Source organism: Zalophus californianus, chromosome X, assembly GCF_009762305.2.
Source record: "Zalophus californianus isolate mZalCal1 chromosome X, mZalCal1.pri.v2, whole genome shotgun sequence".
Taxonomy (NCBI): domain Eukaryota; kingdom Metazoa; phylum Chordata; class Mammalia; order Carnivora; family Otariidae; genus Zalophus; species Zalophus californianus.
In genome coordinates, this window is record NC_045612.1 from 98,676,292 (window position 1) to 98,700,556 (window position 24,265).

Below are 24,265 nucleotides of genomic sequence, written 5' to 3' on the forward strand. Positions count from 1 at the left end.
TGAGGAATTGGTTAATTTCATCTAAGTCACCAAAATTAGTGTGTAAGATTGTTCACCTATCCCATTGTTATCTTTCAGATGCCTGTAGGTCTTCAATGAGAGCCCATGTTTCATTCTTTTTTTTTTTTTAAAGATTTTATTTATTTATTTGAGAGAGAGAGAATGAGAGAGAGAGAGCACATGAGAGGGGGGAGGGTCAGAGAGAGAAGCAGACTCCCTGTCGAGCAGGGAGCCCGATGCGGGACTCGATCCCAGGACTCCAGGATCATGACCTGAGCCGAAGGCAGTCGCTCAACCAACTGAGCCACCCAGGTGCCCGCCCATGTTTCATTCTTGATATTGCTAATTTGTGTGTCTTCTCTTTTTGTGTATCATTTTTCTAGAGATTTATCAATTATATTGATCTTTTCAAAGAACCAGTACTTCATTTCATTCATATTCTCTACCATTTTTCTGTTTTCAATTTCATTGATTTCTTCTCTTAATTATTTCCTACCTTCTGCTTGCTTTGGGTTTATTTTGTTCTTCCTTTTTACATTCTTTAAGTGGGAATTTACGATTATTGTTCTCGGCCCTAATGTATGCATTTTGTACTATCAATTTCTGTCTCATCCCTCTTTTAGTTGTGTTCCACAAACTTTGATATATTGTATTTTATTTTTATTTTATTTTTTTTAAGTTTTTATTTTAATTCCAGTTAGCATACGGTGTTATATTAGTTTCAGGTGTACAATACAGTAATTCAGCACCTCTATACATCACCTGGTGCTCATCATGACAAGTGCACTCATTAATCCCCCTCACCTATTTCACACCATCCTCCCAGCCCCCTCCACTCTGATAATCATCAGTTCTCTATTTTTTAACTTTTGGAATTTCTTCTTTGACCATTGATTGTTTAGAAGCATGCTACTTAGTTTCCAAGTATTTGGAGATTTTCCTGTTATCTTTTAGTTATTTCTATTTTAATTCCACCCAGGCCACAGAATACTTTCTGTATGACTTCACTTCTTTTAAAATTGTTGACCTTCATTTTATGGCCCATGATGTGGTCTATCTTGGTATATGTTTCAGGGACACTTAAATATATATTCTCTCCTAGTTAGATGATGTATTCTATAAATGTTGATTACTTTCTGTTGTTTGATGGCATTGTTAAGTTCTATATATTTGATGATACTCTGTCTAGTTGTTCAATCAGTGATTAAGAAGGGATGTTGAAATCTCAGGCTATAATTGTGTATTTGTCTATTTCTCCTTTCAGTTTTATCAGCATTTACTACACATTTTTGAAGCGCTGTTGCTTGGTACATACACATTTAAGATAATTTTTTCTTAGTAGATTGATTCTTTTATCATTATTTAATGTACCTCTCTTTCTCTGATAATTTTCTTATTTCTGAAATGTCATTTAATATTAATCTAATACTAATAAAATCAGTCCTTGCTTCTTTTAGTCATGTTTGCATGAGATACCTTTTCCCACCCTTTTAGTTTCAACCTGACTGTATCTGTTTTATATTTTGAAGTGAGTTTCTTGTAGTCTATAGTTGGGTCATATTTTTAATACACCATGCCAGTTTATTTCCTTTAATTGGCATATTTACATCATTTACATTTAATGCAATTATTTATATATGAGGACTTAAATGTACCATTTTATTTTTAAATTTTTTCTTTGCTCGTTTCATTTCCATTTCTCTGTTTTCCTGTTTTCCTGTAGTTTACTTGATTATTTATTTGATTTCCACTTTGACTTATTAATGGTGATTCTGAGTCTTTATCTTTGGTTACTTTAGTTGTTGCTCTAAGAGTCATATTACATATGTATTACTTACCACAGTCTACTGGTGTTATTGTTTTACCAGTTTGAGTGTAATATAGAAATCTTACCTCCCTTTTCATCCCTTTATGCTCCCCCATTTATAACATGATTATCAAGTATTCCTCTACATGCACTTAGAACCACATGAAACTGTTATAACTTTTTTTTAAATTTAGTTATTTATTTGAGGGAGAGAGAGAGTGCACACACAAGTGGAGAAAGGGGCAGAGGGGGTGGGAGAGAGAAAATCTCCAGCAGACTCCCCACTGAGCGTGGAGCCCGATGTGGGGCTTGATCTCATAACTCTGAGAACATGACCTGAGCCGAAATCAAGAGTCAGATGCTTACCGACTGAACCACCTACATGCCACATTGTGTTAAAACTTTTGATTCCACGGTCATTCATAATTTAGAAAACTCAAGAGGTGAAGGAAGATTTATTGTTTTTACTCATATTTTGGCTTATCATCTATTTTTAAACTTCCTGATGCTCCAGGGTTTCTTCTTTGCTCATTTTCTTTTTTTTAGAAAACTTGTTTTGCACACTTTTAGGGTAGATATGCTGGTGAAATTTTCTGGTTTTATCATATTATGGATTGAGAAAGCTGTTTATGACTTATGTGAATGGAGTGTGTGTGTGTGTATGTATGTGTGTGTCTTAAGTAAACCATGGTTAATTTTCATAAATTTTTTGTGTGCAATTGAAAATATGATTTTGTGATTCTGAGTTTAATATTTATATCAATAAGATATACCTGATTTATTATGTTGTTGAACTCTTCTTTTTTTTTTTAAAGATTTTATTTATTTATTTGACAGAGAGAGAGACAGCAAGAGAGAGAACACAAGCAGGGGAAGTGGGAGGGAGAAGCAGGCTTTCTGACAAGCAGGGAGCCCGATGCGGGGCTCCATCCCAGGACCCTGGGATCATGACCTGAGCTGAAGGCAGATGCTTAACAACTGAGCCACCCAGGCGCCCTGTTGTTGAACTCTTCTATAGGCATAACATTTTGGTTTACTTGATCTACTTTTGGAAAGGTATGCTAAAAGCTCCTAGTGATACTCAGTTTCACTCTATTTCTTCTGGCATTTTCAGATTTTTAAAATGAATTTGATTTTGCTAAATTATTAGATGCATAAATATTAATACCTCTTTTATATTCATTGAGAATGTCACCTTTAGCATTATAAAGTATTCTTATCTCTGTTTTAGTGTTTTGTTTGACATCTACTTTTTCGGTTATTAGGTTTAGAACCTTTACTTTCTTTTTTTGCATTTACATGTTTATCCATGCCTACATTTAAAAAAAAAAATTAGCTGTCTTTTCTTATACATCACAGTGTTATGTTTTATTTTGTAAGCAAATCTTATTTTTTCTCCTTTAAGTAGGACATTAAACCTATTTGACATTCTGAAAATTGTATATTTATATGCACATGTATATATATGGTTTTGCATGATGCCATTTGTTTTGTTCTCTGTTTCTTTTTGTGTGTCTCTCTGTCTCTCTCACACACACATTTTGGATTCTTTTGGTGTATGGGAAAGTTTACATCTTTTGCTCTAATTGGTATCATTAAACTACTACTTTTTTATAATATGTTTATTCCATCCAATTTTTAGTTACTGTCTTTTAGTTTTGCATTATGAGCAATATTGAAATTAGCTAAAATTATCGGCTATCCATCATTTAATACGAAGTAATGTATTTTTATTCACAGTTCATAGTCATAAGGCAACCTGGGAACTTACTCTATTTTATTTCCACTCTCCTCATTTCTTTACTATTTTGTGTATTTATTCTACCTATAGTGTCAGAAAGTATCGTCATTATGTACTATCATCTTTTCCTTATAACCTTCATTTTTATTTATGTTTATAGGTTAAAATGTAATTAATGCTTATGTTAACACTGCTTCAGTCATTTTAATTGTCTGAACTTATTTCTTTATTTGATTCTTCAGGAAGGGCTTGTGAAAATAATATCCTCTGAGCTTTTATTTTTGAATATATGTTCACTTGCTAAGTTAGTTTCCTAGGGCTGCAATAACAAATTACCAGAAATTAGGGGCTTAAAACAACAAATCTATCCTCTCATACTTCTGGAATCCAGAAGTCTGAAATCAAGATGTCGACAGGGCTACACTCCTCCCAAAGGCTCCAGGGAAGAATCTTCCCTTGCCCCTTTTAGCTTCTGGTGGCTCATCATGTTCCTTGACTTGTGGTAGCATAATGACAATCTGTGCCTCTGTCTTCACGTGGCTTTTTTCATGTGTGTCTTTGTGTCTTCTTGTTTGTCTCCTTTTAAAAAAAAAAAAAAGAAAAGAAAAGCAGACTGCTACATGCTGCACCTCATTTGGATGTGTCTGGAGTCTTGGAAGCTTTCTATGTTCTCCTAAAAAATGGACCTTGAGAATTTGATTGGAGGTTCTAACTTGGGAGCGCAGCTACTCATATACCTTTGACTGAAGAACATTCTTTCTTTGTTGCAGAAGGACTTCCTCTTTGAATGAGTGCATAGCTTCAGGAGGGATGCTTATGTGGTGAGAGGAAGGGACACATGCCAGCCAGATGACTGAATCAACACTGTGATCAATGGGGTGACAGATGTCACAGCCAGATTGCCCTCACACCCTTGTTTGCCTCTTAGAAGAACACTTATCATTGAATTTAGGGCCCACCCTAAATTAAGTTATAGATTTTGAGATCTTTAATTTAATAAATCTGCAGAGACCCTCTTTTTAAATAAGGTCGCATTCCTAAGCACCAGAAGTTATGACTTAGAAATATCTTTTGCAGGCCACTATTCAATCACTGCAGTCCACCTTCAGGCCCACAGACTTTATTTCTGTCCCATGTGCAAAATACACTCCCCCCAACACCCCCCGCACCAAATCTCAACCCATTTATTATAACATCAAGTCCAAATCCCAAATCTCATCTAAATACCATCAGCTCAATAGGTACCAAATATCATCTCTTAAATCATCTAAATCAGCTATGGATGAGACTCTGGGTATGATCCATTCTAGGGAAAATTCCCCTCCATTTGTGGACCTGTGAAACTAGAAAACAGGTTGTCTGCTTCCCAAATAATGGGAGAGCAGTTATTGATTAAACATGCCCCTTGCCATACAGAGAAATTGGAGGCAATAAAGGGGTCACTGGTTCTAAACAAGTTAGAAACCCAACAAGGCAAATTCCATCATGTTTTAAGACCTGGAAGTAATCCTCTGTGGCTTGAAGTTCATCCTTTGGGCCCATGGAGGATTTGCCCTCTGGGTCCACCACTCTGGCTTCTGCCTCTGCACCCACATTTCTGCTCTTGGAGATGGTTCCTTTTTCTCAAAGGATATTACATGTTTGTAGGTGATTAGCTCTGTCAGCCTGTTTCCTGCCTGTACAGTTTTTGAAATATGATTGCCCTCTTTCACTTGGTCCTGTCTCTGTCCCCTTCAGTCTGAGCCAGCAATGCTTTTGCTGATCATTCGTTCTCAAAAAACATTGTGGTTCTCCCATGTATTCTATGGGGATCTATTCCATTAGACAAGAGGATCTTCCACAAATCCTTCCTTGGTAACTCCATATTTTTTTCTGACTTCTGTTGAGAGGGTTGAGTGGATCCACTAGTCACCTGCCTAGTCTCTTCACTAAAAGTTTATCCAGGCAAAATGTGGGATCCTTCATCTAGTGCATGCTTTTCCAGCAGTGGATTTCTTAATTTTAGTTCATTTGCAAAAACCTCCCAAATCAGCAAGTATTTGTTTTGCTTAACAGTTATTTCCTTAATTTAATTCATTCCTCTCATTTTTACTCTAAGTATCAAGGAGAAACCAGGCTATGCTTCAACACTTTCTTGTAAATCTTCTCAGCTAAATGTTTTTTTTTTTTCCCCTGTTCTGCTTTGAAAACAACAGTAGAGCACAATTCAACCAAATTTTGTAACACTTTATAACAAGGATCGCCTTTCCTCCAGTTTCCAGTAAATAACATGTTCCTCATTTCCTCCTGAGACCTTATAAGAAGCACTTCCAGTGTCTGTATTTTCACCAACAATCTCTTCAAGGCAATGTAGGTTTTTTCTATCATGTATCTCAAATTCTTAAAGCTTCCACTCATTACCCAGTTTCAAAGCCATTTCCACATTTTTAGGTATTTGTTGTAAGAGCATCATACTTCCAGGTACCAAAATCTGTATTGGTTTCCTAGGGCTGCCATAAACAAAATATCACAAACTTGGTATATTGAAACAACAGAACTGTATTCTCTCACAGTTCTGGAGACCAGAAGTCCAAAATTAAGATATAAGGAGGGCCAGCCTCCTCCAGAGCTCTAGAGGAGAATCCTTCTTTGCCTCTTCTAACTTCTGGGGCTCCTAGAGTTGCTTGTCTTGTTGTAACAAATGACAACCTCTGCCTCCACCTTCATAAGATCTCCTTTATGTGTCTCTGTGTCTTCATAATATCTCTTATGAGGACATTCGTTATTGGATTTAAGGCCTAATCTTAATCCAGGATTATCTCATCTTGAGATCTTTTACTTAATTACATTTGCAAAGACTCTGTTTCCAAACAAGATCACATTCACAGGTACTAGAGGTTAGGACTTGGACCTATATTTTGGGGGCCATTATTCAACATGCTACACATAGATATATTAAAATTCCTTTGTTAACTGTTTCTTTTCATTAGAGTTTTTTTTTTAATATTTTTTATTTATTTTTTGCGAGAGAGAGAGAGAGAGAGAGAGAGAGAATGAATGAGCGGGGAAGCGGGGCAGGGAGGCAGAGGGAGAAGCAGGCTCTCTGCTGAGCAGGGGCTCTGTCCCAGGACCCTGGCATCATGACCTGAGCAGAAGGCAGACGCTTAACCGACTGAACCACCCAGGCACCCTTCTTTTGAGTTTCTTAACTCCATCCTTTCCAGACATAATAGAAACTGTTTAAATTTTTTTTTTTGACAATATCTCATTGTCTTTTCTTTGTAAGTGAATCGATCATTTGGCCTAGATGCCCAAATGATTCTTTTTCCTTTAAAATATAATGATTTAAGTAAAATATATCTCAGTGTTGAGCATTTTGTGTCAATTTTCCCAGATATATAGTATATTCTTTTAGTATAGTACTTTTTAAAACTAAAACTTGCTTGGATTAAAAATTGTATTATATTTCTTATTTTTCTACTCCATTGCTTTAATTTTCTTTTTCTTCATATTACATGTATTTTGGAGTTTTTTCTTACCCTCCATATCTGCCACATTCTCTAGATTCATTTTCTCTCTCTTAATTTCTTTTTCATTTAAAAATTTTTCTTTTAATCTTCTACATATTTTAAGGCACTTTGCATGATGCTTAGTTTTCTAATATTTCTCCTAGGTTAGTCTCCACTTCATTTTTCAAAAAAACTATTTCTGTCAGCTCACTAGCCCACATCATCTGGTTGAGTTTTCTGTTTCTGACTTAGGCTTTTGTTTTATATTTTCTACATATTTTTAATATAAAGAAATAAAAGATTAAAAAATAGTAAAAATTAAATCTTAATTTTTATTGTATTTTTTCAAAAATTGGTTTATAATTTTCATCTGTTTTGTAGCCAAAAATCTCTAGAGTTTCCTCTTTTAATGCAAGAATGTAATTTTGCTTCTATAATTTCCTCTCTTTCAAAATTTGAGGAATTGAACAATGGATTTTGAAAAAATGTTGAGGCAATGAGGTCAGTGACTATTATCCTATTGTATTTAATGACTCAGAATTTCATAGGATTTAAAAAAATCTGAATAGTCATATGTCACAATATGTACACATGTGTTTGTTTACAAAGAGGATGATTGAAAACCCAAACATCCTTGATCTAGTAATGCATTAAAATGACTTATTTTGGTTATTGCTTGTGAGCTTTCCGTTTACCAGGCTATTTATTTACTTACTTACTTATTTATTTAAGTAGGCTCCATGCCCAGCATGGAGCCCAACATGGGCTTGAACTCACGACCCTGAGATCAAAACCTGAGGTGAGATCAAGAGTCGGATGTTCAACTGACCGAGCCACTCAGGCATTCCCCCCCCCCCCCCCCCCAGGCTTTTTACATATGCCAAATAAGATTTTCTCAGCAAGCCTGCAAAAAGTTGTTATTTTTTATCCATTCTCTCTATAGAAGATGCCTTTAAGTTTGGAAATACTAATAACTTAGCCAAGATAACATAGCAAGCGGGACAAAGCTCAGATGTGGTTCCAAAATCCAATCCTCTGAGCCACTCTTAGAAAGCTAGTTGCCTAGGTAATCCTCAGTTCTATTACAACAATGCAAGATACTATTTTAGAAATGATTTCTTCTTTTCCAGAGTAGTCCATCCAGCATTCTGGGGCATTACCAAATATTTTATACAGGTAGTATGCTGGTCTGACTTAGCAAGGTCTGGCAACATAAGATTACAAAAGAAGTTTTATAAATACACACACTCACACTAACAAAGAGCAATTATGTAGGTGACTAACACTAAAAAAATTAAGAGGCAAATTTCAGTCTTAACTGTCTAGCAGCATGTCAGGTTTACATTCAAATGCATCTTCAACCTGACCACTTCTCAGCACCTCCACAGCTATCACGGAAATCCAAGCTACCTTCATATCCCCTTAGTTTCTGCACTAGCGCCCTGAATGGTCTCACTGCTTCCACTTTTGCTGCTATACAGTTAATTATCCACATGACAGACAAGGGCATCTTCAAGAACATAAAACAGATCACGTCAGTCATTTTTCAAAACTCTCTAATGGCTGTTCTAATTGAATATAAAAGGGAAGTCCTTGCACTAATCTAACTGGATTATTTGTCTTTTATTGTTGATTTGTAAGAGTTCTTCATGTATTATGGATGTAAGCACTATATCAGAATTATGAATTGCAAATATTTTCCCCCCTTCTTGGGTTTCTTTTCACTTTCTTTATGGTGTCCTTTGAAGTACAAAAGGTTTTAATTTTGATGAAGTCTGATTTATCTATTTTTTTCTTTTGTTGCTTGTGCTTTTAGTGTCATATCTAAAAAGGCTTTGCTTGGGGCAACTGGGTGGCTCCTTGGGCTAAACGTCTGCATTGGGCTCAGGGTCCTGGGATCGAGCCCTGCATCAGGCTCCCCACTCAGCGGGAAGCCTGCTTCTCCCTCTCCCTCTGCCTGCCTGCCCTGCTTGTGCTCTCTCGCTCTCTCTCTGTTAAATAAATAAATAAAATCTTTAAAAAAAAGAAGTCTTTGCTTAACCCAAAGTCATAAAGATTTATTCTTATATTTTCTTCTAAGATTATTATAATTTTTTCTCTGAACATTTGGTGTATGACCTATTTTGAGTTAATTTTTGTGTATGGTGTAAGAAAAGAGGTATAACTTAATTGCTTTGCATGCAGATATCCAGTTTTCCCAGTACCATTTGTTGAAGAGACTGTTCTTTCCTGTTGAATTGTCTTGGCATAATTGTCATCATAAATGTAAAAGTTTATTTCAGGATTATCAATTCTGTTTCATTGTTCTATATGTTTAATTATGCCAGGACCTGTCTGTGACTGCAGCTTTATAGTAAATTTTGCTTTTGGGAAGTATAAATCCTCCAACTTTGTTTTTTCTTTTTCAAGGTCATTTTAGCCATTCTGCATTCCTTGAATTCCCTTATTAATTTTATTATCAGCTTGTCAATTTCTGCAAAAAGCCAATTGAGATTTTAACAAGGATTGGATTGACTCTATAGATCAAATTATGGAAAACTGCCATTTTAAGAGTACTGAGTCTTTTGCTTCATGAACATGGGATGTCTTTCCATTCATTCAGGTCTTCTTTAATTTCTTTTAAAACAATGTTTTGCAGTCTTAAGAATATCAGTTTTATAATTCTTTTGTGAAGTTTATTCCAAGTATCATCCTTTTTAACATGCTATTATATAGAATTGTTTTCTTAATTTAATTTTCAGATTTTTTGTTGTTAGTGTAGAGAAATCAAATAGATTTTCCATACTGAACTTGTACCCTACAACCTGGCTAAAACCGATCATATATTAACTTTAGTAGTTTTTTAATGGATTCCTTGTAAGTTCCTATATACAAGGTCATGTTATCTACAAAGAAATATAGTTTTACTTCTTCCTTTCCAGTCTGGATATCTTTTATTTCATTTTATTGCTTAATTGCCCTAGATAGGGGCAATACGATGTTAAATAGAAGTGGTGAGTCAACATCTTAGGGCAAAGACATTTAGTCATTTACCATTAATTGCAACATTTGTTGTGAGTTTTTTATGTATGGGTCATATTTTCTTGTTTTTTTTTTTTCTTGGATACTTAACATTTTAGATAATGTAGCAATTCTGCATACTAATAACCTCCTCTCAGGCTCATTGTTGTTTGCTTATTTGTTTAGTGGCTTGGTGGGACTATTTTAGTGAAGTCTATTTCCCCAGCAGGACGTACCTTGTGATGTAATTCTTCAGAGGGTGCAGCCTTGGGCATGCACACATTCACCCTGGGATGACAGTGGCTTCAGCAGGACTGTTGTTCTTTCCTGGTCTCTCTTAAGTTCTCTGCTTCAGTTGTATTTACATGCAACCGTTTGGCTTCATTAATTACTGGCTGATTTTGCTGTTGGTTTCAATATTGCCCTGAGGCATGAATTGCTCCACAGTCTGATCCCACTACAGTCTGTCTCTTTTGCAGAGGTAATCATTTCTTTCTTTCTTTCTTTCTTTCTTTTCTTTCTTCTTTCTTTTCTTTCTTTCTTTCTTTCTTTTCTTCTTTCTCTTTTCTTTCTTTCTTCTTTCTTTCTTTCTTCTTTCTTTCTTTCTTTCTTTTCTTTCTTTCTTTCTTCTTTCTTTCTTTCTTTTTCTTTCTTTCTTCTTTCTTTCTTCTTTCTTTCTTTCTTCCTTCCTTCCTTTTCCTTTCAAGACATAGAGAGAGCGTGCATGCACAAGTGGCAGGGGAGGAGCAGAGGGAGAGGGAGAGAGGAGAATCTTAAGCAGGCTACACGCCCAGTGCAGAGCCCAGCTCAGGGCTCTATCTCGGGACCCTGAGATCATGAGCTGAGCTGAAATCAAGAGTCCAACACTTAACCGACTGACCACCCAGGCACCCCTGCAGAGGTAATCTTTGAGGCTAGTTTTTGAGGTTTGTTCCAACCCTATGATGTCTCTTCTTAGCCATCTCCTTCCTTGATTCTCTGTGATACACATCTAGCTGATTTAGAATTTAGCTTGCTGTTCTTATTCAGCAATCAGCTTCTTTGTAATTGATTACCACTAAAATCTCCCTTGGTTTGGGTAGCGCCCTTAGTGTTGAACTATCCACATTCTGTTCAAAATAAAATAATTTCCTTTGGGGAGAGCTTTAGAGCTCTCTGTTCTTACAACCTGCCTGTTCCGCTGAGCCAAACCATTACTGATCCAGAGCTAAGGGTACAAAATGTGTACCACTTCTCTCAGAGTGACACCTCTGTTTCATGAGCAGAGTACTAGGCTAAGACACCATCCTCTCGTCTTCTTGATTTACTTCTTCCAGGATAGAACCTCCACCCAAAGAGTGACCTGGGGTGATGGTGATTAGAGCTCCAATATTGTAGCCTGCCAAGGCTGGAGTGAGTGAGGCTCTGCCCTGGAAGTGGGAGCTGGGTGGAGAAGGAGATCCCCCAGGTCCAGCTGATCTTTCATGGAACAGAACCTCTGCAACTCCAAGCTGTTGGGATTGAGAAATGCTGGTAGTCTCTCTCTCGAGGAGATAACATTGTCCTGAACTGGGGCTTGGGAGGAGTAAAAGCTCTGTGTTCTTGACTGCATCCTATCAAAGTGGAGCTTCCATCACACTGAGCTGGGAGGGGGATGTAGGGAGGAGGCTTTGGTTCAAATGACACAGACTCACTCTACTGATTGAGATTTGGTAGTTTTTCTAGGAAAAAAGTTTTATATATATATATATATATATATATTTTTTTTTTTTTTAATTTGATGCATGTCCTTAGAACAATTTCTGGAGACTTTAAATAGTTGCTTCAAAAACTGGTGTGTGTGTGTGGTGTGTGTGTGTGTGTGTGTGTGTGTGTATAATTTTCATCAGTTAATGGTTTTTCACTGGAGAAAGGATCCACAAAACTCATCTCCTTATGCCAACTTTCCAGAAGTCATCTAGAAATTCTTAATAAACTTATGTTTTTTGTTTGTTTTTTAAAGATTTTATTTATTTATTTAAGACAGAGCAAGAGAGAAAGCATGAGCAGGGGGGAAGGGCAGAGGGAGAGGGAGAAACAGGCTCCCCCCTAAGCAGGGAGCCGGATGCTGGACTCAATCCCAGGACCCTGAGATCATGACCTGAGCTGAGGGCAGACACTTAACCGACTGAGCCACCCGAGCACCCTGAATTTGTGTTTTCATTTGAAGCCTCATGGGTCAGTGGAGGATGGGCTAGTGCTTGAAACCTTCCCTCAGACATCCCCACCTTTTGTCACCTCCTGGCTTCCGCGGGAGAACTGAATCTCTACCCCTGGCGCTCTGTGCCCCACACAGCCTCTCCCTCCTCGTACCCATCCAGCAACCAGTGCTGCCTTCCACCCTGTGGAGCATGGACCTGGCCAGAGGCACAGACAGGGCTGGAGTCAGGTGAGCGTGCCCATGACCTTCTAGGACAGGACCTGGCAATGCCTATTCATGCCACAGGCCCATTCAGAGTCAACTGAGAAAGGCCAGGCCTTTCAGTCATCCCAATTCAAGTAAGAACTGACTGTGTCTCAGTGTGAAGGTTGAAATCCCTTTGGAGTTGCTCGTCTGTGACCCATGGGAAGTGAGACGCCTGACGTTACTTCCTTACTCTCAAAAGTCGCATTGGTTTGGCCACTGGTGGGAGATGGAACAGGCAGCCAGCGGGCCACATGTGCTTTCAACCTCAGGCCAGGCTCCCAGGCACCTGTGAGGGTTTGCACTTGTACGGCCAGGATGCCCTTATGAGAGGAAATGTGACGTAGCAAAAAAAGAGAAGAAGGAGAAGGAGAAGGAAGGAGAAGGATGGCAGGTTGAGAGAGACCATGGAAAGACACAGTTTTATATTCTAATGCCATTAAGAGCACTTTTTTTTCCTGCTCTTTTGACCTCAAGGCCCCACATTTTCATTTTGCACCAGGCCCTGTAAATTATGTCGCTGTGTCTGTCTTTAGACCTTAGCTAACACCACTTTCCCTCCTCCCTTCCGCATTTACCTGGTGGTCACTTCCAGTTATCCTTCTTGGATAACCAGTAACTGATAACTTGCACCAGTTATCAGGTCTTGGCTTCGAAGTCACTTCTCAGAATCTTTCTCTCCAGTTTCGATGAAGTCCTCCCAAGTGCTCCAATACAGTCTCTCTTTCCCTGATCTAATTACCTGTATATAAGTGTCTATTTGCCCAGTTCTATCGCATCAAAACTCGTGAGGGCAGAGACTGTTTTCTTGTTCATTGTATCTCTAGGTTCTCTCGCAGTGCCAGACATCATGTGTTTAATACTAGCTGTTTAATCATTGTTATAGAGATAATGAAGACTTTCGGATGTGATGTCTGGGCTGATTTCTGAAAGAGAACAAGGAAATGATAGGAGATAAGGTGAGAGGAGTGCATTAAGGCGCAGAGGAGGTTTAGCATAGCCAGCCTATCTGAGGGGCAAACAGTTATTTCAGGGAACCGGAATGTAGGACACAAGTTGGTGTGCACAGCAATGCCTTGTGCATGGTGTTAATAGGATTGGACCCCAGCTGGAAGGTAATATGGAGCCACTGGAAGGATTTAAGATGTGAAGTTAGTACGGCTTAGTGAGGTCACTCTGAGCCTAATGTAAGAAAGCCTGGCTATTGCAGTCACTCATTCAGGGGAGAAAGATGAAGGCCTGGGTTAGGGCAGTTGGGTTCTGAGGAAGGAATAAGTTAGAGCGGCCCGGAGGCAGATTAGTGGACTTAGTGACTGATGGAACGTGGAATATGAAGAAGGAATGACTGTAGGTATCCCAACTCAGGTGTCTGGGTGATGGAGGTGCAGTGAGTCAGGGTAGAGGCAGAGAGGGAGGAGCAAGTGTGAGGTCAGGAGCCTAACGGGAGATGAGGATGTGGTTGTATGTACACTGACTGAGGTGCCTTTGGGTCATGCAGGAGGTGAGATGGCTTTAGTCCCGACTAGACATGCATAGCAGTAGGGACCCAGGAGCTCGGTACACAAGTACACAATAGGAAAATGGGTTTGGGACATGGGTGTGGGTTTTGTAATGCTGTTTCTGTGGGCGAACACATGAGGAGGAGCAAACAGCAAACTTAGAAATGGGATTTGGGGACATAATGTATAAATTGGAGTCAGTCTATATTTGAATTTTTAGTTGACTATTAGGGTTGACATTGAGAGCAGTATAAACGTGCAGCACTGCAAATAATAACGGTAGTAAAATCATACTGCAAAAGTTCCAAACAAGGGGGGCTTAGAAACTGCCCCTCCAGCTCAGTCCTCAGCTTCTTTCATCTCTTCATTTTTTTTCCAGATTTATGCCTGTATAAAAGCAATCACATGCTTGGTTCAAGTTTTTTTTACTTTTTCCGATGCTCCTCTTCATGAGAAAGAAGTGTTTTCATGTGCCTTGTTTGCAGTGAAATGATCCTCTTTGCCCTGGAAACATTTGAACATGGTATTAAGCCAGGTACCTATAAGGTCGCAGACTCACCTTCCAGTGTGTCATCCCCACCAGCACTGCTGCACGTGTGTGAACATGCGCACACACGTCACTTACTTCCGATCCATGGTCTGTATTCAGTTCTTTCAGTGCTGAGAGTCCGCAAACCTCCGAGTATTTGGCCATGCTATTCCCCCTGTTAGGATTTCTTTTCCTCCTCCACCTGGAGGCCCATCTTTCTGGCTAATCCTTACCCGTCGCTCAAGAATCAGCTGGCTTGATGCTCACCCTTCCTCATAGGCATCCTCACCATCCTCAGACTGATGCAGCGATGCTGGGTTTTCATCCCACCATTTAGCACTGCAGTGGCTGGTTTTCCTCCACATGTCCTCTTCCGTCTGCTGGGCATTGTGAAAGTCAGGGCTGCTCGGTGCCTGGTCTTGCCTAGGAACTAAATGAGGGCGTGACCCCGTGATGCTGCACAAGAGGCTCTGGGTGAAGGGTACGGAAAACTTTCAAAGTGCTCCTGGAATGAAGGCACAGAAAGTACAAGAAGAAAAAAGCCAGCAGGAAACTAAAAATGTGCTCGGGATAGTCTACTAAACTTCTGTACCCTTTTCAGAAAAAAAGGGGGGCGGGCTTGATTACACAAAAGCAGAAATTGCTAGAATTGATGGGCCCAGATCCCATTTTATTCCCCAGGAATAGAGTGTTAAATTTCTTTGTAAGAAAAGCAGTGGGGAGCCCTATCTGCTGATCATATTTATGGGGAGTTTTTTGCAGAGATGTTCTTATGACTTATCATTTATCAGTTGCTTCTTATGAGCAAGCAGTTCCCACTCTAACCAGGCATCAACAGCCTGGTGGTTCGCAGCTGAAGATAAGGTCACATCTACAAGTCTGAGAAGGAAATGGGCTGTCTCTGTTTCCCTGTAAGGTCACCTGGACATTTGCTACCGGGGGCTGCCGTACCTGATGTGTGGTGATCCGTAAACCACGCACTGAAGTCATGAGCTTTATCTCCTCAAGGCACTCACAAATGACTCATCTTTTCACAACCACCTGTAGCAAATCAAGGGTAAAGTAACAGCCTCACTGGTAAAACCACTTAAGATTACCAGGGAGAAGAAGGGTTTCCCTTGGCTGCAGGAGATTATACTTCGAGAGGGCAGAGTTGAAAATCGTAAGGCATTTGCAGATTCGGCCTGCATGGCATTGTTTTCTCAGCACAAGCTCCTGGAGGATGTTTCCAGGATGCAGAAATCAGTATCTCAGGTTACATAGCCCTTGATGACCTGGGTCAAACACCTGTCATGAGGAGGTTTACTTTTTAGTGCACAGTATTGTCATGCAAATCCCTCTGCACACTGTGCTGCTCACCATTTCAGATCATCTCCCTCTGATCAAACAAACCAAATGCTGTTGTCAGATTTGTGTGGGGGTTGGGGGGCAGGAGAGGGGAATGAAGATTTCTCCCACCTTCTGCTACATTCTCCAGTGTTATCTTTTTAATTGCTTTAGAGTGAATGGATAATATATTTTTTTTGCGGGGGGAGTGAGATCTGTAAATCTCCACATTTCACTTCAGCACCAAACTGATGTTACATAAGAAAAATCTGCAATCAATCGTATGAGTGGAAATTAGAATGAATGCTGCATACAACATTCTATAAAATGGTTTTGTCCTTCCTGTGGGGACTACGTTGACCAAAATGACCTGAATAGATGCTTAAATGGAAAACATCACAAGCAATAGTCAGCCATGTATTGGATGGAAGATAGGAGGAGAAAACTATAGGATCCAAGCAGTAATTTTAAAACCAAGGACTTACAGGTGAATGATCACTCAAAGAAAATGATTATGTCCAGATAGAAAACTACATATTTAACTCCGAACAAGGCTGTTTTAAACTTTCTCCTTGAAGTAGAATAATATATGGCTGAAAAATGATTTTGAGAACTACCCCCATGGAATAACAGTAGAATCCATCCACACCTTTCTGCCTCAAGTAAACATAGGCCCAGTGGATTTGGGGACTTGCCTCCAAATCTGTTTTTATTTTACAAAATACTTGTTATCAACACTCAAAGCATAAGCCACAGTTCAGTCTCTTGCACTTAGAATAAAGAAAACACCCTTTCCCTTTCAGATGATGCAAGCAGTAAAGGTACGCTGCCCTTATCAATAGAGCGAGGATCCCATGCTTCTGAGTATCCCAGGCATTAGAAATCTGTGTATGGCAGCACAAGATGCATTCTGCCAAACATGAATAGAAATATCTAAAGCTATTCCTAGCAGACATTCAGGAGCAATTAAAATTTCTGAGGGCTTTGGAAATACACATTTTTTTTTCAGTTATCTCGCATGGGATGTGTGCAGTGGCAAAATCCTACCCTCTCCTTCCCAGCTCCCTGGCTACCCACTCCCAGGCTAAGAGAACTTCTCTGGAGAAGGCTTACACTGCCCTCAAGCCCTTGGTCTAAGCAACGTTTCAAGAAAGTCATGAGAAAAAAGTCAACATGAGAATAGCTAAGAGGTTTCTCATGTCCCCAGACCCTACCCTATCACCTGGTCTAATGGTTTGTGGTAAAACTGGATAACTCTACAAGTTTTTGCCAATTTGAGTTCAGTAGACTGTGTATATGGTGACAAATCCTGACAGGATCCTGGAAATGTCACTCTTCTTTGGGAGGTAACTTAACTTATGGGAAATAAGACTACCCAATCATGACTATTATTTCAGCTCCTGTCATCAAGTTGGTAGCAGGAACCCCAATGGGAATTTGATTCAGCTCTCTGTTTTCAGAATGAAAAGTTATATTAGCTTCATTTAAAAGAGAGATTGGGATCATTTAGCCAATGCAGAGGACATGATAATTAGAATAAGAAAATTCACTTATTGGGGTGCCTGGCTGGCTCAGTCAGTAGAACATGTGACTTTTGAACTTGGAGTCGTGAGTTCTTTTTTTTTTAATGTTATGTTAATCACCATACATTACATCATTAGTTTTTGACATAGTATCCCATGATTCATTGTTTGCGTATAACACCCAGTGCTCCACGCAGAACGTGCCCTCTTTAATACCCATCACTAGGCTAACCCATCCTCCCACCCCCCCCTCCCCTTTAGTACCCTCAGTTTGTTTTTCAGAGTCCATAGTCTCTCATGGTTCGTCTCCCCTTGGAGTCGTGAGTTCTAACCCTATGTTGGGCATAGAGCTTACTTAAGAAAAACAAAGTATTTCCCAACTAATTCCCAAAAGAATCTATTCACTTAAAAAAAAGAAAAGAAAAGAAAATTCACTTACTGGGTGATTACAGAATGCCAGGCAATGTGCATGAGGCACTTATTATATATACCCACTTTTCAGATAAGGAGACAGGCTTAGGGAAGACATGTCACTCCTCCAGGGTCACATGGACTGAAACCCGGAAATTCTGTGGAAAAATTCAGTCAGGCAAACACCAAAGCTACCTCCATATAGATATTGTTTATTGGCCCCAGCAGCCCCCATCTCTACCCCCATTATCTGGAAGCATCACCTCTAATTTGCTGGTACAATCATCTTTCCTCTTTCAATGGAACAAAGGGATTCTGGTGGAGGCTGCCAGTCATAGTCGTGCACCTTCCGAGACACAATGGTGGGTGTAGACTCAGTGCCAGGCAGTCGGAGCGCCTCTCTGGGACTTCAGCTCTCCTCAGCCCCTCTCCGGTGGTGAAGCTGTGAGGACAAGAGCCATCAGAGCCAGACTGAAGAGCTTGTGGAAGAAACTGGCTTATAGGAGATAAAGGAGACACCCCCTTCCCCCCCCCCCACAGAGAAACAGGGACTTGCAAAGAGGGCACCACTGTTCCCAGTGTCTCCGAGGCCTGGCTCCAACACAGCGACTGGTAAAGTCCTCTTTGTGCCTAAATTTGGTCAGGTTGAGTTTCTAGTATGGTTCCTAACCGGGATCTTTAAGGGGAAGAACTATGGATTTTGTTTTATTTTTTGTCTTGTTTTCATCTTCTAATACAGTGTTTAGCATAGAGTAGAAACTCAAAATAAAAACATAAAAAAGAAGAAGAAAAGTAGCCTAGAATACTCACTGACCCTGGCCTCCTCTTTCTTGAATGAATATTCAAGATAAAGTAGTATGCTAAATACACTAATAATCGGAGGAAAACAATTACTTCTAAATGGAAATGAGAAATTCGACTTTACAGAGGAAAGGTTAGGCTTACATTCTTTTCTCTCTCTGCAAGCTTTTATATAAGATAAAGGAAGTCTTCAAGATAGGTTTCCAAAGAGGCAGAGGAGGCAATTGGTAAAAAAATAAAACAAATCCAGGTAGGAAACTTGTGTCAGGATGTGGACACTCTGTTTTATGATAAGAATCAAGTCACTGGGAGAAGAGAAGTAAGTTTTATACACTGAATATTATAATAGCTGACCTTTTTTGAATGCTTACTGTGAGGCCAACAACATAAGATATATAATGAAATTTTCACAATCCTTTAATCAGGATTCCAAATAGCAGTTTCCTCCCCCAGTACAGCAAACAAGAAAACTGAAAGCGAGCCTTTAACAAAGTAGCTTAAGGGTGCTTTTTAGTCAGTGGTGGGAATGGGTTACTGTACCATAATCAAAGTCCATGGCCCGTGGATTTAACAAATTGTTTCAAAGTCTATGGTATTAGAAACTATAGGATTAGATAAAAGCCAAAAAAAACAAACAAAAAAACAAGCAAAAACAAAGACTAGAAGGTTATTTAGTCAAGTGAGCTCAATGTGAATTTTATTGCTTAACATCATAGGAAATAAAAAAATAAATAATGAAGCATCCAATGACACAATATGATAATACATATAAAACGTCATTTTCAGAAGTTCTTAAACTATTTGGAAGGAAAGGTGTTTAACTTAAAGTTGACTTAAATCTGGTAGGTGTACCATTCAAAAAGAATTGGATTTGTACTAGTTTCTGCAAGGGATCATAGTTCTGTCTCCTATAGTAATCATGAATGCACATTAGGAAAGGCTTGATTAAAGTGTGACTAACAGGCCCTCTATCTGCTTGGCCAATGGGAACCTCCGTGCATACTCAAGGGTAATTTTCCAAACCCAGTCAGATGTAGAGAAGTGTGGCACATGAGCTCCTCTCAGGATAACTTGATGTTGGACCCTTCAAAACCCAGCAAAACATTGTGAGTGGTTCCATCACCTCTGCACTCACAGCTCATTCAACTTTCTAGTGGTTCCCAATGACTTGAGGACTTCTGTCTGTTCCAAGTCTCAACTTTGCTACGTTCTCTAATTATTGCAAGTTATGGGAGCAATTTCTAAGGCAGATTATGTTGGCAGATTCTCTTCAACTACCTACTTTTTCTTTATTATTCATTTTGTTGTCTCTCATTTTGTCGTTGCAGTTTCAGATTTCCAATAAAATGGAGGAGAAAGTTGATGGACATTGGACACTGGACAGGCATTTTCATTAGATATAACTTTTGTTCTAAACCCCCCATCTAAAGTTCCCAGATTTAGGGGCACCCACCCGGGGGGCTCAGTCAGTTAAGCATCTGACTCTTGGTTTCTGCTCAAGTCATGATCTCAGGGTTGTGGAGGCCCGCATCAGGCTCCACTCAGTGGGGAGTCTGCTTGTGATCATTCAGTGTTACTGAGCAGAGTCAGACTTAATTTTGATGAAAAACAAGACTATGCATGAGGGAAAATCAAGTTGGTCAATTGTTTGCATTGCTTTCCATTCCCTCAGCAGTTGTTACCATTTCATTCACTTAAAAAGCAAAATGAATACATGATTTTCACTGGTTCTTGGAAAATTTCCTCTATTTATGGAATATAAGGGTATCTATTATTAGTCTTTTTTTTTCTAAAGATTTTATTTATTCACTTGACAGAGAGAGAGATACAGCGAGAGAGGGAACTACAAGCAGGGGGAGTGAGAGAGGGAGAAACAGGCCCTGCTGAGCAGGGAGCCTGATGCGGGGCTGGATCCCAGGACCCTTGGATCATGACCTGAGCCAAAGGCAGACGCTTAACATCTGAGCCACCCAGGCGCCCCTCTATTATTAGTCTAAATGTTAGAGGGTTAGAGCTATGGCTAAGTAACTGTCAGGTTACAGAGAGTCTGTCAAAGTCCTAAGGGTATTCAAGTCCTCGGCCTCCCAAAATACTTACTTGACAATACAAAGATAAAATTTGTACTATGGATGTGTCTATATTATATCAAAGTGGCAGGTTGATTCAGCTGGGGAAAAAGCATATGCACATTTACAGCACTGTATGGTTGAACATATGAACTGACATTTTTCTAGTATTTTCATTTTGATTTGGATGCTGTGAAGATATAGCTCAAGTGTGACAAAGACTAAGTTAGTAATTGAAATTCAGAGTAGGGGCGCCTGGGTGGCTCATTTGGTTAAGCGCCTGACTCTTGGTTTCGGCTCAGGTCATGATCTCAGGGTCCTGAGATTGAGCCGTGCGTTGGGCTCTGCATTCAGCGTGGAGTCTGCTTCTTCCTCTCCCTCTACTCTTCCTCCCACTCTCTCTCTCTCAGAAATAAATAAAATATTTTAAAAAAATCAGAGTAGCCAATTTTGAAAAACACTCATTATGTTGATAATCCATACGTATTGTACTTTTTGACACACACTTACTAACAAAACCTGTTTCCTCTTATTCGTGGCTGTCCTTTTTAATGATCATCCCAATCAAGCATTTCCTCTGCCTGAGATACAGCAAAGTGTGAAATGCCACTAATTCCTTAAGACGTACTACTTTGAGCAATGCACAGAGAGTAATGAGGATCTTCATTTGGTGTCATGCTGACAGGTTGGCTCTCTTTGGTTTTACATAAATCTCAACTAGAGACAGTGTATGAAATGTAGTGAAAAAAGAGACCAGGCTTGGGAGGTCTTGTCACAGCTCTGTTATCCACTTAGTGGAGGAACGTGGAAAATAATCATTTTGCCCCTTTCCGCCTCTTCTGCCTTGCCATTTTCAGAAGGGAGAGAAGGTGGAAGGGAAGGAAGTTGGACAAGAAGCTCAAAAAGAAAGGAAGGCAGGGGAGGGAGAGAGAAAGGAAAACTTTAAAAAGAAGGGAAGGAAAGAATAAAATAATAAAAGGAGGAAGAAAGAAAAGAAGAAATAAGACAAAGTATAGTTAGCTGAGTAATGGCCTCCAAAGATACCGAGATCAAATCCTTGGAACCTACACATATTACTTTATATGACAGAATAGACTTTAAAGATGTGATTAAATTCAGAATCTTGAGATGGGCAGATTATTTTGGATTACCCAGACAGGCCTAAATGCAGTGCCATGTGTCCTTTTTGAGAGAGGCAGAGGGACATTTTACACAGCAGAGTAGGCAGTGTGACCATGAAGGCAGAGATTGGAGTAATGGCCAAGGAATTCCAACAGCTACCAGAAGCTAGAGGAAACAAACAGTTTTTCCTCTAGAGCCTTTGGAGAGGTTATGACTCCATGGACACCTTGATTTTGGTCCAGGGATGCTGATTTTGGACTTGTGGCTTCCAGAACTGCGAGAAGATAAATTTCTATTGATTTAAGCTACAGAGTTTGTGGTAATTTGTTATAGTAGACATAGAAAGCTAATACAAGAAGTCAGGCAAAAATACAAGTAAGTATTAGTATTATTATGTATTATTAGTTTGCTAGGGCTGCCATAAGAAAATACCACAGTCTGGTTGGCTTGAACAACAAAAACTTATTTTCTCATAGTTCTGGAGGCCAGAAGTCCAAAAATCAAGGTGTCAATAGATTTGGTTTCTCCTGAGGCTTTTCTCCTTGGCTTGCAAATGGCTGCCTTCTCCCTGTGTCCTCACATGATCACTCCTTGGTGTGCATGCATCCCTGGCATCTGTTTGTGTCCAAATTTCCTCTTCTTATAAGGGCCCCAGTCACATTGGATTACGGCCCACACTAACCGCCTTATTTCAACTTAATCACCTCTTTAAAAGACCTATCACCAAATACAGTCACATTCTAAGGTACTAGAGGTTAGGGCCTCAGCATACAAATTTGGCAGGACAGAATTCATCCCATAACAACATGTAAAAGTCATATATTATTTTCTGCTTCACTCAAACATCTTCACTGAAACAAAAACAAGATATGTTCAATCTCTTCATTTGTTCAGCAAGTATTTGTTTATCACCTATTGTATATCAAGTGGCATGCTTTGTGCTGAGAATAGCATGATAAATGTGACATCACACTTCCTCTCAAAGTGTTCAGAGTATAGTTAGAGTAACAGGTAAAATGATCATTACAATAATGTGATATGTTCTAAGTACAGTTATAGTTTAGAAAGAAGAGAAATCAATTTATTTGAAGTTTGGAGGCAGTAAGGAGTAAACACTATTGATAAGAGAATTATTGAATTGGATCAGGGAGAGGAGTAAGATTTCACCTGTGGAAGAGCTGAGGAACGGTGATCCTTTGAGAACATGTGCAAAATATGGAAGAGAGGAACACGTAGAACTTTAGGTAGTTCAATAGGAGCCAGATCCTTGGATTCAAAAGAAAGCATGCAATGCGATGAGGTGGAAATCTACTCATAAATGGGCTATTATGCCATCCTAGAAATTTGAGTTTTCGTCCAGGCAATGATGGGAAAGTGAGAATATTTTTTTTTTAAGATTTTATTTATTTGAGAGAGAGAGAATGAGAGATAGCACGAGAGGGGAGAGGGTCAGAGGGAGAAGCAGACTCCCTGCTGAGCAGGGAGCCCGATGTGGGACTCGATCCCGGGACTCCAGGATCATGACCTGAGCCGAAGGTAGTCGCTTAACCAACTGAGCCACCCAGGCGCCCAGAAAGTGAGAATATTAAGCAAAGAAGTGATATGATTAAATTTTTTTCTTAGCAAGAAGGTATGCAGGATGAAATAGTATAAAGAAGAAATGAAATAAGGTGGACACAGTAAGAAAGTACAGGGCCAAAGGGGAAATAGTCAGGGCCTGCATTAAGGGCAAGATCCACATGACTGAGGGAAGAGTAGGGATGTGAGGGACAGAAAGAAAGAAAATTGACTGAATTTAGAATCTGATACAAAATAGAAAGAAGGAGATAAAAAGAATACCCTCAACTAGAATAAAGGATATTGTTTTATAGTGGATTCTTTCTTTTTTTAAAGATTTTATTTATTTATTTGACAGAGAGAGACAGTGAGAGAGGGAACACAAGCAGGGGGAGTGGGAGAGGGAGAAGCAGGCTTCCCGCTGAGCAGGGAGCCCGATGTGGGGCTCGATCCCAGGACCCTGGGACCACGACCTGAGCTGAAGGCAGATGCTCAACCTTCTGAGCCACCCAGGTGCCCCTATAGTGGATTCTTGATGGAACAAATGAACTCAGGTTTGGACGTGTATTTAAGGCACTTAATAGAATATCCAGGTGGACATGTTTTTGCCCTGGCAGTGGGAATGATGGATCAAGGAGCCAGGAGCCATATCTGTGGTAGAGATTTAGATTTAGATATATCAAGTTTAACTGGCTATTAAATAACATCATTGTAGGGCGCCTGGGTGGCTCAGATGGTTAAACGTCTGCCTTCGGCTCAGGTCATGATCCCAGGGTCCTGGGATCGAGTCCCACATTGGGCTCCCTGCTCAGTGCAGAGCCTGCTTCTCCCTCTCCCTCTGCCATTCCCTCTGCTTGTGCTCGTCTGTCTATCTCTCTGTCAAATAAATAAAAAACTTAAAAAAAAAATATCATTGTAGACAAAGTCACTGAATGGGAAGTTATAGAGTAAGAATAAGTAGAGGGTTGTCCCA